Below are 12,607 nucleotides of genomic sequence, written 5' to 3'. Positions count from 1 at the left end.
CGCACGAATGAGTTCAGACAAACTGAGTCTGGTTCAACAACTAGAAGAAACTTGGAGGACACCGCGGTTTCCGAAAAAAGCCCAAATGCAAAACAGCCAAGAGAGAGAGAGAGAAAGGAAACTGATCAAAAATTTATGCGGATCAGCGAAGAAAACAGCTGAAATGACGTGGCCCATACCTGGCCGAAGGATATATTTTAACATTTCCCACTACACGGAAAAAGAACAGAATCATGGATTATTTTGTGCTTAGACGAAGAGCGAGTACAGAGGCTTCCTTCGACTCCATGTAAAAGGAGTTCCGATAAGAAAAATGAGTGTATTCGTAAAAGACTGGTAAGGCTCATAAGACAATTCAGGGGCCGAGCACTTTGCAGTCTGCTCAGCGCAAGGTTCAGTGTTCACGTGTTTAGCGCTCGTCTGTTGTTCCAATGCCATTTTCATTACGGTGGCGTGTGTATTTACACAATACCTTTATAAAGTATAGGAAATGTGCGAAAACACACTATGACTTAGTGCCGGGCGAGCGCTGGCCGCATTACGGTGAAGTGCTTGGTGGGAGAGAAGCTCGCAGCGAGTGGCAATACCCTCAATAGATTAAAAAAGTCCCTGCAATACTGATATTACTATTATATTTGTTGTTGTTGCTGCTGTTACAGTTATTTCCGCCGAGTAGAAAGGGAAAAAACCGTGTGGGATAAACAAGTTTAAATGTCGATGCCAATGTTTATTTATTTATTTATTTATTTATTTATTTATTTATTTATTTATTTATTTATTTATTTATTTATTTATTTATAATTGATTTTTTCAAAACCACAATAACAAGGATTTAACCAGAGGGAAGGATTGACAATAAATGTAGAAAAGTTTAGTTAATTTACCATCAGGGGAGAAGGTCTGCTATTCGTACAAATCTTTCGGAGAAACTCAGACCAATAGATCTTATAAACTCACAAAATTTTGGGCATATGCTAACCTTTACAATTAAAGTCCCATAGCAGAAAGAAAATAGAAATGTATACAGTTCGAAGAAGAAGCCGTAGCTTCTAGAACATAGTTCAAGGAGGGGAATCGAATCCTCAATATTAATGTCACGTTTACATCAAAGGGTTTTCGAACCCTGCCAACAATCTTACATTTAACACTTTACATTCGCCCTTTATGGACCAGCAGCTTACATTGATATCCTTAAGCAGAACGCACTTTCTACAGACCAGCTTTTACGCTCGCTACCCTTATATAACAGGGGAGCGATACTTGAAGGATGGATCGACAGATCCATAACTTAAACAGAAGCGGAAGCCCGTACTACACGAACGAGGAAAGGAAAGAAAAGAAAAAGTGAAGCGTTATTAAACTAAATACGCTAGTTATGTAATATAATTTGGCCTATCAACTGTCTACGCGACACTTATTAAATTGTGTGCACTATTCGCACAAGTAACATTGTATGAATTAGGCATTTTACTGTTGGTCTCTGCCTAATTGACAATGTACCGATGTGATGAGCGGTAATATTGCCATTATTGAATTTTCGGCCTTAAAGAACTCCTCTACAAGAGGAACTCTGAACTTTAACTACTGTATCAACTCATCTGTTTTCCCAGAAGATGTCACTACCGTAAATTTTGTGATTACGAAGTTGTCAGTACTGTGTGGAGTTCAAATTGTTTTGTTTTCTATTGATCAAGAAGTGTGGACTTTCTCTGATAGATGTCCCTACAAAAAACTATGAACATGCACCCTGGTGCGAAGTTAAGGAACTTTTTGAAGAAATTTTGTATTCATAAGTTTTTTCTTTACTAAATTTCGTTCTTTCATTTGTGGGTTGGCAATATTAATCTTTTCTTTCCGCCAGTTTTGAATTGAGCCAATCCAGAATTTCTGTAATTAATTTTTGACCAATCATGTATTTCCTCTTCGACTTTGACTGTATTTTCAAGACGGACCAATAAAAAACGAGGGTGTGGCTTCATTGTTCATGAAAGGTCTCGAATCTTCCACGAGGGTATAAAAACTGCTGATTTTCTTGTCTCTCGGCCACATCATCAACATTTCATTTAGTGTACGGACATTTAGCAGGAGGCGGGAAGCGCCCCTTTCATCAGGCAGCAGCTCTTCAATAAGGCAATGGCCATTTAACATCTTTATTTCTTGCTAGCTCAGCAGTTTAACCCGCGGGGAAGGACCGAAACCTTTTACAAATGTAACCTATCTTTTCAAAATGTAAATTCTGCCGGCTTATGTAAAACTTAAATCTGTAACTGTAATTTGGGGATAGATAGTGCTTTACCCTCTCGAACTCCCCTTCATTTTGCTTTGAGGTGGCTACGTTTTGGTAACTTTTCCTTCCTTAATGTATTAAATTTTCTTATACGAGTCACCTCCATAGTTTGGGAATAGCCCCTGGTTCATCGGCCTAGTGCCTCTTAGGTTTTAAAAAGCTTTCATGTAGGAGTGCAAGTACACGCCTCCATTCTACTTGGTGTTGCGGACCATTTTTTTAACTTTTTCTTGTCGGCTAAGGCCCAGTAGGTTGGGTACAAGATACCCCTGTTTTATTGTAAGTTGTGCCTTGATGGCAATCATGTGTAAAAGTCTGGTATCGCCTTTAATAGGCTTAAAAAATTGAGAGCGGGTCAGCTCTTTCTGGTATTTGGATATGTGTCTCTAGGAGGCCTGACAGGGCTAGGTGGGAGCAAGTGCTCCATGTTATTAGGGGTTTTCTGCCCTTTGGTAAATATGTGGTTGTGAGCTCAGAGCTCAGAAATTGTAAAAAGTGGGGCTTGAAGCCCAGATCGTTAATTTGTCTCTAAATCTTGGCTTTCCTGGTCGTGTACCTGATTATTTGTTGACTTGTTGTTATTTGTTGAATGTTCAAATTCTATGTGAAAATTGTTAAGTTTTGCTATTTTCGAAAATATAACCTTAATGAAATTTTAATTCATATCTCGGCTTTGTGGATAGACCCATTCCATCCCGCACCTTCTTTCACCTCTGCATTCCACGGGTAGCCCCGTAACAATTATTATGACTGTTTCCTTCTGAAACTGCGATTTTATATTTTGGGGTCTCGGGGACGTTAGGTGAACTGGTTCTATCGTGTAAATTATGTGTCGGTATTTTTATTTATTGTCTCTCCTTAACATGACATTGAGGTCTTAAATTTTGTTTTTATCTGGGTCGTATTTTTATTTTCTGGGCGTGTCTCCTGTGGGGACATTATGTCTGTATATGCTGTGTTCTGTGGTAATGGTGATACGTCGTGTTTCTTCATTAATATATGGTTTGATGGGATCTTATTTTCCACCTGGGTGCTGTCAAAAGCTCTCGATTTACATCCAAATGCTTCCCTTTTCTGTATTAAATTTTAAATTAATTTAATATTAACATACTTCAGACATGTGTCTATTAATAATAATTATTAAGTTAAGCTAATGCATCAGTATATATATATATTGGGAACAGAAAGGTACTATTTATTAGGAATTTTTATTTACATGAATTTTCATTTTAATTCTTAAAGCTATGTTTGTTTGTTTTTTGCAAGTTTAATGATTTTTGTGAATTATTTAATTTTTTTTCAAATTTGATGTATAGTGGTAACCATTATTTATTAATTATATTTTTATTTTATGAACATTTTGGTGTCATTTTGATGTTGCATTGCCACGTAGTTCCTCGATCCCCCCCTCTCCTTCCATTATGGGTTGGTTCCAGTACTCTTCCTTGTTTGTTGTGTTATTATCTGATTCGTTATGAATTATTGCTCTTTCAATATTTGTCTTGTGTGCACACGTCCCTATGACGCACGTCATTTATTTACTTTGTAAGGGGGTGTTGCAAAAGGCTAACAGGAAAGGCCAAGAACAAAATTAAAATGGAGGCTGAATACACTCGAGGGCTCCAAGTGCAATTGAAACATAAGACATAATAGGATATAAAGCCAGATGACGCAGTGGATGGCCGTACTACTTGGTGACTAAGCAAGAAAAACTGAAGTCCGACAGGAGAGTAGAGAAATGTAGAAAAATAGAAAACTCAGCCACCAGAAAACAGAGTGAAGAAGAGAAACGAGGGTACACACTCGTGCGTCGCTACGTTTTACAATGTCCTCATTAGGGTGATTACATTAAGTCCGCAGATTGCCAAAGTCTAAATCAAAAGGAAACCCCACATGAAAATAAAATAACACAGGACGACCTAACCGTTACGTGTTGAAGGGAAACGCAGCAATCTTCCCTTTATTACTTGTAGACTAGATAATCTTCACATTGTTAGCTTCAAGTTCCTGCCTACGCCATCGCTAGCCTCAGTATCTCCCGAGGGAGTTACGTAATATCCTTTAACCCTTGATGAAGGTTGACATATTAGGTCCATAGTGAGGCTGGCTGACACTTCTAGAATAACGTAATGTTTTTCCCATTGGTGGAATCTAATGTCATAAGACAGTAGTCTAATTGCTAGATACATTTTAAGACAGTGGTGACAACTCCAAAATAACACTAAAACAACTGAAGAGAGATCAGGTTACCAAACCTCCAAACATAAACATTCCGCATAAAGTTAATTACAGTACATGACACTTGGTAGCACTAGGAAATCACCACTAGAGACCTCCAGTCAAAATACATAGCACTTGTGGATATGGCATAGTTCCGAGAGTCTTAATTTTTTTTTTGTAGATAGGCCAACAGGCGGAAGATGCGGCGGCAATTCAAACTTAGGGAGAGGCGTAATTAACGTCAATATTATTATTATTATTATTATTATTATTATTATTATTATTATTATTATTATTATTATTATTATTATTATTAGCCAGCCCAATGGTGTAGAGGTAGAGTGCCTGACTCTTTTCCCGCTCTGGACTGAGGAGTGGAACGTGACTTTCTCCTCAGGCGCACAGTGAGAAGATGACGCTACTGATCTACCAACACTGGTCGCTATGGTTACAACTGTGTCGGGATATGACCCCCAGCTATCTTCATTAAAAAGCAAAGCCCTTGGAGGAGTGGTACTATCCAAAAGCTCGGCGCTAAGTACAATGGTGTACAACAGTGGCGTATACTGAGGGCTACCAGGACTATCGGTGAAGCCCAAACCTCAAAGCACATTACAATGTGAGCATCTGACACGTTGCTCCATCTACAAAACTTGAGAGCAAGTGATATTGCAGCCCAGACTCTCGTCCCTCTCCCGTCGACCCACATCACGCGACTTGCTGTTGTATATCGAAAGGGAGCGGAGAGGGGGTTGGGGAGGGGGGATAGGTCCGTCAGATCGCCACCACTATCAACCATGCGTTACTCATCCTACATACGTCCTCATCTCATACTTCTGACTTAGTCATATAGATAACAGAGTGTTGGTATTTCACTTCCGTTTAATTCTACATCCTTGTAGGGAGAGACAGTTTCTTTTATAGGTAGATCTGCTAAAATGGAATGCAATCTTTCAGGTTCTCTTTTGTTGGTTGGAATCGAACCCGTGATCATGGGTCGGGCACCATCACTGATCCCTCGAGGAAGCTAATAAACCAGTGAACGATGGGTACGACCGCTGTAAAATTCAGCATTTGTATTTCATAATAATAATAATAATAATAATAATAATAATAATAATAATTGTACCGGTAGGTACACCTCAACCCCGTGCATTAAAATGAAGCGCCTTGAAGAACGCTATCTAACCCACAAAGCTGCAACAGCTATTTCAAGAAGTTTGGACTTTTCTCCATACATGTCTCTATTAAAAAAACTGATGTCATGCCCTCTGGTACAAAGTGGAACAACTAGAAATTTAAATTTTGTGTTCATAGGTTTTCTGAATTGAATTGACTTTCTTTGTTTTTTATATCTGTAGGTTTTCAACACTTCTTATTTATCCCGCCAGCTTTGGAGTCTGGCCAATCAAAAGTATTGTGTATTTATTTTTCTGCCAATCATAGACTTCTTGCAACTTCTTGTCCGGTTTTAGACCAGAGCCTTCTTCGAACTTCCTCTCGGGTATAAAAGCTGACGCCTTTTCGAGTTAACTTGTCTTATTCATCGTCGTGTTACTGTGTGCACGTTAAGAAAGGAGGCGGGGGCCTCATCCATCGACAGGCAGAATATCAGTTAAGGTAATGACCACCAATTTTCTGTCTCAGTAGTTATTTCCACAAGCTGACTCAAGGGGAAGGTTCCAATCTTTAACTATGTAACAGTCAATTTCCTAAATTGTATACTTTCTTCCTTCTCCTGTAAAAGTTCAAGTAAGTCATAAGTACTTACACTGTAAATCGTGGATAGAGAGTGCGTTACCCTCTCGAATTCCCCTTCAATTAATCTTGAGATGACTACGATTTTGTAACTATTTTCACTATTGTAAATTGTAACTGAACTTGTCCATCTAGTCACCTCAGTAGTTTGGGATTAGCCTCTGCATCGTCGGGCCACAAGCCCAAGTAGGGTTTTAATCTTTGATTTCAAGGAGCGCAAGTGTAGGCCTCCATACATTTTTCAGTTTGGGGCCAGTGTTTGAACCTCTTGCTTTTTATAAAGGCCCAGTAGAATGGGTACTCGATACCTCTGTACTATTTCTTTAATGGTAAAGAAAACTGACACGGTATTGTTAAATGTAGGTTGTGCCTCGAGAGGCCTGAAAGTGCAAATTTTGTTGAGTAACGACGCTCTAATCCCTTAACTTAAAGGCTGTAAGGGTTTGGGAGCGCGGTCTCCTTGGTTGAGTTATAGAGCATATGTAATGTAATATATATTCGTGTAAATATTGAGTGGTGCCTTTGGAAACACTTGGAGCAAACTGCTCTTGAAAATTGTGTTTGAAATATCCTGTAAAAGGAATTGGGAGATTCGTCTCCTTGACTATCTGTCTAAACGCAACATTAGTGATGCTGGGACCTTTGTAAATTATGAGCTTGAAGCTCAAATTGTAACTTACCAATTCTTGGTTTTTCAGTTGGTTTTCTTCTACCTTGTACCAAACGAGCTCTGTACCTGATATCTTGTTGTTTTGTTAAAATTTAGTATCTGAAAATAAATATAACCTTTATTTCTAAAGTTTTAAATTAATCGTTGACTGTCGTAGATAGTCCTATTCAAACAAGCATTTTCTTTCACCTGTCTGTTCTATGCAAACTCCGTAACAACAACAACAATAATAATAATAATAATAATAATAATAATAATAGTGCATGACATCTGTATAGGCTTGGTGGTGACCTAATGAAAATAAAATGAATGACGAAGATATCATAAACACCCAGTTTCCAAGCCAGGGGAGTTTACAGTATGAGGGGGTTGATTCTGAAAACTGAACGGCCGCCATCGGAGTAAATGCAAGCATTCTATCATTTTAGCCACAAAGCCGGACTTTAATCTGCTAAACCTTAGGCTAACATCACCACTGATCGGGGATTGAGCACTGGCAGTAGCAGAGGCCAGGGCTGTAGCTTGTGTAGCAGCCTTCACAACACAACAGGGTTCTCCGTTGGCTATTGGCTGCAGCTCAAAAGCTTGACGTTCACTAAACCAATCATCTAGTGGTAGCCACAGCGTGTACAAGAGGAAACAATAAATTCGAGTTGCGGTGCCCGCCGCGTAGCGCAGTACGAAGGTAAATTAATTCTTCGAGGGAGCAATGCGATTAAAGGCCCGCAGCTCGCATTCTGGAGGTAGTGGGTTCGAACAGCCCTGAAAATGGAAAACCATTTTCGCACCAGGCAAGGCCACGGATGCTTCCTTCCCAGTCCTATCCCTTTCCGACCTCATCGTCGCAATAAGACCTATCTTTGTGGTGCGACGTAAAGCAATACACTATGGAGTATTTTCATTTCTTCTACGACGTGAACATTCCAGTCGCGACGGCCTGACTCGTTTGAGCTCTTCTTGAATTACTGTGAGATACATATATTCTATCTTTATTAAACGCCATAGAAATATCACCCTTTTAGTCGAAATGCAATTTTTTGTGTTTCTAATGTGCTTTCATCGGGAGTCCGAGACTTCGCCTCTACAGCAACGCAGGCATTGTGAGTCGCCTGCATCTTCCAAGAATCCAATGAAATAGTAGTAATGATGATATAAGGAAGATGAAAAAGAATTGCTTTTATGTGCAACTTATTCTCGCAATGCCAATTGCTGAGGAATGGAGGGGTAGCTTGACATCTATTAGAACTGCTACTCTGTCAATTTAGTACTTGAAAAGACCGTGCATGCAGAGACCTTTACTTATCTCGTAGACAACGTCGCGGTCCACGATCCACCGCACCAGCATGCTCGCGATATTACAGCTTCAAACTAGCTCCCTCGCCGAAGATTTCCGAAGTGCTCCGATTATATACTTACAACGCTATGCGACAGAACACAAAACTACTGCTCCCTTAGGAGCTAGACTCTTGTGAATGGCGAGTGTAGCCCTATTCCACATCGCCCTTGCCCTTAGCCTTAGTGAAAATCAGGACTGTGTGCCTCTTTAGAAGTTACATTCGTTTCTTAGCGTTTTGACACTGACTGGAAATCGAAACCCTGCATTTCCGAGTGAACCGAACACTCACTTACCGCTTCGGCAAGGCAGTTTCTAATAATAATAATAATAATAATAATAATAATAATAGAGGCGCCTATTGGGTAGCAGCGACGCTGGGCGCCGTGAAGACTTCAATTGGCAATCAAGGCTGTCGGCTGCAAGAACGGACAAGGAGTAACAGGAAGAGAATTGCACTCTACTGCAAGAATATTCCGGCTGAGGACTTGTTCCTTGGATTGGTGCGACAGATCACTCTATAAACGCTGTACGCTTCAAAGCCTTCCACCCTCAAAGAAATGGCTTCTTACCAAGGAAATTAGTCGGTACATAACCGTACCGACAGTTCTACCCATAATGTACCTAAGCAGTCTCAGATAAGTTATGCTTCTGTAATGCAGTTAACAACAAAAACAGAACAGGCTATTATTATTGATGCTCACGACGGAATCCCAATTAAAGACTACGTCCTTGCTGTAGGAAAAATAACAGATCCAGCTAACATACGTTATATATCTCGTATTTCAAACTCAAGAATTTGCATATTCCTATCGAATTGTTCGGGAATTGTCACTCATTCACCCTGTAATCAGAATAAATAATATTGATATCACTCCCAAACCGTTAATTGTCGCAAACAAGAGAGAGATATTATCCAATGTATGTCCTATTTTACCCAACACATTGATGAACACTTACAAAAACTGGGTATCAAACCAGTGTCATCTATATATTAATACTGCCAAATGTACCCGTGCTTCGCTACGGTATTCTACATTGTATTCGAATACCGAAGTAAATACTGTACATGCAGTAAATAAGATTACTTAAAATTGCATGTCTCTTAGCGTTATCCGAGAAACAGCATGGGGAGGTCCCCATACGCTGCTTCCAATGTGAAGTGTTTCTTACGGATTGGTGATATAACGGCAGGCTCACTTGCCTACTGACATTCACAATCGAGTTGCGATGATTACGTTATAATTGCAGGCCCCATTGCCTACTGCGTGGTCACAATCGATTTGGGGAGTTTTCGTTAAAATGGCAGCCCCCTTTTCCTACTTCCAGACAGATTACAGTTGAGGAGGTTTTATTATAATGGCAGGCAACTACCCTACTATCAGTCGAAATTGAGTTGTGCAGTTATCATTATAATGTCAGGCCCCTTTTCCTACTGCCAGCAGCTTACTGCCAGTCACACCAAGTTGGTGAGTTTCCATCAAAATAGCAGGCCACTATGCCTAATGCCAGTCACATTTTAGATGAGGACATTTGTTTATAATTGCGGGCACCCTTGTCTACTGCCAAACACAATCGGGTAGGGTAGTTTTAAACAAAACTGCATGCTCCCTTGCCTTCTGCAAGTCAAATCGAGAAGTGAACTATTCATTACAATGGTAGGCCTTCCTTACTAATGACAGTTACACAGGAGTTGGAGAAGGACCCCATTCCTACTGCCAGTCAAATTCGGTGTGGGGAGTACTGATTACAATAGCAGACATACCCTTTCTCGATCGCTACAAATCGACATCAGTGAATATATATAGTTCGACATACGAAAGTATGTGCTTGTTTACAATATTGCAGACCTTCATTTACAGATTAACTGCTGCTAAACGCAGTGGCGGCTCGTGGCTGTAAAGTATGGTGAGGAGCTATAACCCGTTCGGTTTCGAGCGACAGATTTAGGAACTACGTGTTGGTTTGTACTCGTACCTGTGACTGGCGGAGGGATCAGCACGTGGCCAAAAATGTATGTGAAGCATTTGGAACATGTTTTCAGTAGAAACATGTCTGTACTTTTCATCGGCATACAAAATAGAGAGTTCATTTCTTAAGCGATGCATCTTGGGAAACACAGATCCAAAGAAATTTTGCACGTTTTCAAGAGCGCTAGAAGGAAAGCACGTGTTGTATTCTTCAAATTTTGTGTTATCGGCTAAGCAAACAAATTTAATTTTATCACAATCACGAAATCTCTCATCAATTTCCATCAAAATGTTATCCAAAATTTCAAAATATAAAACTCGAGACATCTGAACACATTTGTCCTGAGTAAGGGTGCTATACTCTCGGGTTTGGCGCATGTCCGTCATTTTGCTGACCTTTTCAAATATAATTAGAAAATGTTCATCGGTCCTCTTGTTTCTTAGAAGATCACGCGTTGTTCTTATTTTTGATGTACAATAGTTCACATCCAATGACTTTTTTTGCAAAATATCATAAAGAATATCAGTTAAACAAAAAATGTCATGAAACCATTCTGCCAGAAAAGTGAATTCAAAACTGTTCATGTCGTGAAGAAAGCCTCTGGCAAGTAGAATACATTTGTCACTGGTAACTATATTTTCAAAAACTTCCTTCAGCTTTTCCCAGTCATCCACAATTACACTCAATAATTTGGAGTTCGAGCTCCAGCGGACAGGAGTCACGGTTGGAATGCGTGGGGTCGATACAGCAGAAATGGCGTAAGTTCTCTTCGCCGCGTGATGGAGAAAGGATGGTATTCCAGAAATTGATGAAAAAAATATACGACACTTTCGTATTGTTTTACAACTCTGTTGTAAGATGAAATTTAATCGGTGCGCCAAACAGTGTACAAATACTGCAAGAGGAGCTTTCTCTTTCAACTTTCTTTGGAGTCCATTTAAATGGCCAGACATCACGCTAGCACCATCGTAACACTGTCCTACTAATTTGTGCTCGTAATCGAATGGTCCAAACATTTTGTCCAATAAAGCAAACAAAGCATCTGAGGATCTGTCAGCACTTACATTATGGAAACCTAAGAAACGTTCCACTAAAGCCCCGTCAGCATTAACAAACCTCACAACTACAGAACACTGAGACACCTGTCGTATCGTCCACCAGAACAGAAACAAAATCAGCACTCGTCAATGCTGTTTTTACAAAATCATCGATGTATTCTGAAATGCACTCCATTAACTCATTTTGAATACTCTTTGAAACGCCACTAAACACACTTTTTATCTTAGCATACTGGTTTTGTATATCTGCAGGGCTCCTTGATACCAGCAATGTTAACAATACCTTAAAATTACCACGATTTATTGAATTTAATGTTTCGTCATGACCACGAAAAGCTAGTTCTTGCTTACTTAAATAGAGCACTGCATCAATTACCAACTGAAGGAAAAGCCTATTTAAACGCACATTTTCATTGAAGTGTACAATTACAATATACAGTCTAGCATTTTCCTTCAGGGAATCAGAGATCGTATTTTGGTTTCTTTCCAAAGTCCTCAAATCTAGCTGGCATTTTATATGTTCTGCAGAGTCTGAGTGCTTATGTAGAGAACGTGTTATGTTCAAAAGGGCTGAAAATCCTTCTTTATTCCAAACGTTATTTTTATTGCTAAAAAGCAAGCAGGCCCAACAAAATAACTTCTGTAGACTTGGAGAGGAGCACAATCATGGAAATTGCTTAAACCACAATCGTTTGAAACTAAGATTGTAAGATTTACCGGAATGTTTCACTTCTTTTGTAGCACAAATTCGCAGTGATTCAGTAGGGCGACCAAAACGTAGAACTTCATTCTGATCTTCGTTTCTCCAACGTGAAAATGGTGTTTCTAATAAAATACACATAAACAGGATACATGTTTAAATAAAACAGCACAACACTACGAATGAACCACGCTGCGTAAGTACTCGTACTTCACACAGGATGACGCAGCGAAGACAAAACATTCCGATCTTCCGACAACTTCACTTGTACATTTCGCACTGAGTTGAGTACGCGGGTGACGTCACGGTTGTCATGGCAAGCGGCACTTGGGAGGTAAAGCCAGCTGCTGAATCTCTCGTCTTCACTCAAGCTCACGCGCCGTACTGTGGGTGGCCAACAGCCGGCGCTTTCGTGAGTTCCCAATGTTCTCATCAAGTAATGCGAACTCTTGGTGCTCCAAACGCCGTACAAAAAACATTTTCTTTCCGAAAAACCAACAAATGTCATAAGAAAAGTAAATTTAAAAAAATCATTCTGGTAAAAATAAGTGGTGAAGTGGCACTTCACCTACTTCACCTGAAAAGCCGCCCCTGGCTAAACGTATGTCAT

This window comes from Anabrus simplex, chromosome 4, assembly GCF_040414725.1.
Source record: "Anabrus simplex isolate iqAnaSimp1 chromosome 4, ASM4041472v1, whole genome shotgun sequence".
In the NCBI taxonomy this organism is placed as follows: domain Eukaryota; kingdom Metazoa; phylum Arthropoda; class Insecta; order Orthoptera; family Tettigoniidae; genus Anabrus; species Anabrus simplex.
This window is presented reverse-complemented; position numbering follows the sequence as displayed.